Source organism: Miscanthus floridulus, chromosome 1 (assembly GCF_019320115.1).
Source record: "Miscanthus floridulus cultivar M001 chromosome 1, ASM1932011v1, whole genome shotgun sequence".
Classification (NCBI taxonomy): Eukaryota; Viridiplantae; Streptophyta; class Magnoliopsida; order Poales; family Poaceae; genus Miscanthus; species Miscanthus floridulus.
Window position 1 is genome coordinate 126,903,011 of NC_089580.1, and position 4,514 is coordinate 126,907,524.

The following is a 4,514-nucleotide window of genomic DNA, read 5'->3' on the forward strand; positions in this document are numbered from 1 at the left end:
AAGAGTCAAGGTAAGGCATACCATGATCCTAGTGCCCACCAATTATTGCTAAAAGTTAAGGTAGCTGGCAAGTTTATTGCATTGTTTAGGGTGCTAAGCATGTGCAGACATAGAAGAATGAAGCAAAAGGCTGCATTGGAATTGTCATGGATAAATTAGGTGCATTTGGAAGAATGCTAGATGGACTTGAACTTGGTATTCGAGGGAGTAGGTGTTTAGTCCCTTTGGTTTAGAAGTAAAAAACCACCCAACTGAGTTGAATAGTTTGATCTTTTGGTTGAAAAAGAGTTGTACCAATGGTTTGTGTAGACATCAGATAGCATTTTTTTCCTTTTCTAGTACACTTCCTTATATTGCTTAATGATCAGTTCCCTTGTTTCTTTATTCAATTACTTTCTTTTTCTTATGCTGTGTGAATCTTCTGTATTATATTCCCTATCCGCACTTCGTTAGATGTGGCATAGGATGAAATTTGGAGCCTATTTGGGATTGCTCAAGCTCCTGGTTTTTTGCCAAATTTGGAGTTTCTGGGTTAAAATAAATTGGTTTAAGTCTCTGTTTTTAGTCTAAAATAGGAACGAGATGCCTCACTCCCAAGAGTATGCAGTTCATGTGGTCTGATTTGAAAGAGTCATGCTACAATTTAGGAATAATTTTGACAGAGTACGTCAAGGTCCATACTAGAAATCATCATCTTCATCGTCTAGGGACATGTCATCATTGTTATCATTGCCACCATCACTACAGTACTGCAGTACTGTCTCATCTTCCTCCTCATCCTCACTATCTTCACGAATAATAGGTTGCTTCTTGCTGCTTATAAGGTCTTGTAAATTTCCTTCAATTATAATGGCTTCTCCACCTTGAATATTGTGCGTAACCTCATTATCAGCCCCTGCTTGCACTACATGTTCAGTATCAGAACAATAATCATCCTGATGCACATCATGACTGGCCTCATCTTTTTCAGCGACATCATAAATATTTCTATGTTCAAATTTCTGCACAACTCACCAATCTTTACCTAAAGATGTGTCTTGTAGGTAAAATATCTTTTTCGATTGAGTTGCTAAGATGAAAGGATCAGTCTTGTACCATAATGACTGCACATTGATGGATTTGAAATGTCCATCATCTCGAAGGCCTATCGTCTTGCCTTCTTGCTTGAACCAATTGCATCGAAATAGAACCACCGTCCGACGGACTTGAAGATTTGAGTTATATTGCAACTCAATTACCTCTTTAAGGACTCCATAAAAATCTATGTTGTTCCCATCATGTGAACCTTCAGTCATTACACCACTATTTTGTGATAGAAGGAAATTCTCACGATCCACAGTGCTATACCGCACTCCATTAATCTTGCAAGCTGCACAAGTCTTAACTCGCAGATCTGGGCCACATGACAGTGCCCACAATCCTTCGCTAACCGATTCTAGATTCTCCTTGCGTTTGTTCTCAATCTGTTGCAACAAAAGTACTCAGTTAACCAATTACATATGGATACTAATGCATTTACTGAACCTAGAAACACAATGTGTAATGACTTACATGGCACCTAAACCACTTTGCAAATCCTTGTTCAACCATTTTATCAACATCAAGTGCACCTTGCTGCTCAAGATCGTCCCTGTACAAGCTGCAGGGCAAAGTTAAGTCATAAGAATAATTTGAAAATTTAGAAATAAAACAAAAACTAATCCCCAAAACATCTAATAGATACTTACTCCAAATATTCCTCAGCTTCTTCACAATTATTTAGCACATACCAAACTAACTTATTGAGGTCAACATCATCAATGTACCGGCTCCTATTAGATCCAACAAGAGTAACACCATGCTTAAAAACAGAGATGTCATCAGGCAATGGCATCTCTCCATCACTACCATCATCATGGTTAAATCTATTGTCAATATCCTCCATATACCTACAACAAAAAGTCAAGGTGTCACTTGCCATATATGCCTCAGCAATTGATCCTTCTGGCCTAGCCCTGTTCCTTACAAAATTCTTCAAAGTGCCTAGCCGCCTTTCTATTGGGTACATCCATCCGTACTGAACAGGTCCTCTTAGCAGTGCCTCATCAGGAAGATGGACAACCAAGTGCACCATGACATCAAAGAAGGCAGGTGGAAAGATTTTCTCAAGCTTGCATAGGATCAATGGAATTTCTTCTTTTAGCCATTTGACAACATCAATCCTTACATTTCTACTACATAGTTCCCTGAAGAAGGTCCCGAGCTCTGCAACTGCTTCATATACATCCTTCCTCACCAGTCCTCTTAGGCCAGTAGGTATGATTCTTTGCAGGAGTATGTGGCAAGAATGTGTTTTCAGCTTTCCCTGCACCTTCGAACCATCTTCACTTATGTATCTTGCTAAGTTAGCCGCATATCCATCAGGAAACTTGATACCTTTGAGAAACTTGCAGAACTCGATTTTCTAATCCTTCCCCAAGACATACGGAGCAGGTGGAGCAGTGACTGAGTTGCCATGCTGCTGTAAGTGTAATTCAGGTCTTATGCCCATATCATGCAAATCTAGCCTAGCATTGGTTGTGTCCTTGGTCTTGCCCTACACATTAAGTAATGTGCCAAGAATGTTTTCACATATGTTTTTCTCTATGTGCATCACATCCAGATTATGTGGAAGCTTCAAATGTTTCCAATATGGCAATCTCCACAACCCAACTTTGCAGCTATAAATCCTTGGACCCTTATTGCGCTTCCTTTTATTTCCAATAATTTCAGGATGCTTCCCTGGCCTGACATCTTTCACCTTCTCTAGCTCCTCTAGGACCTCCTCCAAAGTGAACTTGCCTGGCTGATCTTTGTTTTCACGCTTACCATCGAAAGCCAAGTTTCTCCGCCATGCATGTGTCCTTGGAAGGTAACGACGATGTCCAATGTAACATATTTTACTCCTTATTGCCCGAGACAACGGATCCTTGTCGCAATGAATACATGCATAATACCCTTTTGTTGTTCGCCCTGATAACGTGCTCAATGCTGGAAAATCATGTACACACCATAGCACGGCAGCACGAAGGTTAAACTTCCGACCAGTACATGCATCGTAGGTACTGACACCCTTCCATAGATCGAGCAATTCTTCAATTAGGGGCTCAAGGAACAAATCAAAATCCTTTCCTGGAGATTTTGGACCTAGGATGAGTAAAGACATAAAGTAGTTTGCTAGATTCACGCATTCCCATGGTGGGAGATTCAGTGGTGTTAGAAGCACTGGCCACATACTGTACTGCGTACTCATGTTGCCAAATGGATTGAATCCATCAGTAGCTAAGGAAGCCTCAGGTTCCTCGAATTATCTGCAAAGGTTGGTTCCCTCGTGTCGAACTCCTTCCATGCTTCTCGATCAGCTGGATGGCTCATTACATTGTCGACTGGTGTCCTCGTTTTCTTGTGCCATTATGTTTCCTCAGAAGTGCGCTTTGAAGCAAAAATTCTTTTCAACCTTGGCAAAAGTGGAAAATGTCTCAATACCTTGTGTGGAACCCGCTTGTTCCCAGTTTCATCTTGCCATCTAGACGCCTTGCATACTGGGCACACATTCTCTTTATAATACCTCTTCCGAAACAACACACAATTGTTCTTGCACACATGGATGTTTTCGAAACCAAGGCCCAGTTCTCCAAGATATTTCTTGGCCTCATCATATGATTTTGGCAACTCACTCTGAGGGTATCCTGATGACAACAACTTCAGCATTGTGGAAAATGTTGTATTGCCAATTCGATAACGAGACTTGATATACAACATCCTCACTAGAAAAGAGAATTTTGAATGGCTAGATCCCGGGCTAAGTGACTTCTTCGCATCTTCAAGGACTCTTGCAAACCTTGGTTGTTCTCCATCAGCCTCTGCCGCAGCATACAGATCTCCTATCATCTCTGGTACTCCATGATCCTCATCATAATCATCATCGGCCACATCCACATGTATCCCAAAGTCATGATCACTTCCTTCGACCTCCTGCTCCAAATTTTCAACTACTACAGTATCTACTGACTCCCCATAATGAATCCACCTAGTGTATGCAGCTGACATTCCATAAATGTGTATATGGTCATTTACATCATCCTAAGGCCATAAACTTTGATTAAGACATTTGCTGCACGGACAAAGTATGTGGCTGTCTTCGGGGTATCTTTCACTAACAAATTTCATGAACTCTTCAACTCCTTTCACATATGCAGGTGTGAATTGTGTCCCATAAATCCAGCTTCTATCCATCTGTTTTGAGAGTAAAATAAACCTTGCACTCAGTCCTAAAATTAGAGTAAACTCAACAAAATTCAAAAACACATCCAACACATGCATATATATAAAGAAATTCAAAAACAAATCAAACCTTGTACTGCTCTGTCCCACGCGCCGCCGCTGCTCTGTCCCACGATCGTCGGCGCTCCTCTGTCCCACACAAACCGTCGCTGCCCTGTCCCACGCAAGTCGCCGCTGCCCGGCGCTGCTCTCCTTGCCCCACGATCGCCGGC

The 4,514-nt window shown here is 41.5% G+C and overlaps 1 pseudogene; it reads right to left on the reverse strand.

Annotated features, from left to right (window-relative positions):
- Window positions 1-680: 680 nt before the first annotated feature.
- On the reverse strand, window positions 681-1,590 carry LOC136510042 (uncharacterized; annotated as a pseudogene).
- Window positions 1,591-4,514: the final 2,924 nt, after the last annotated feature.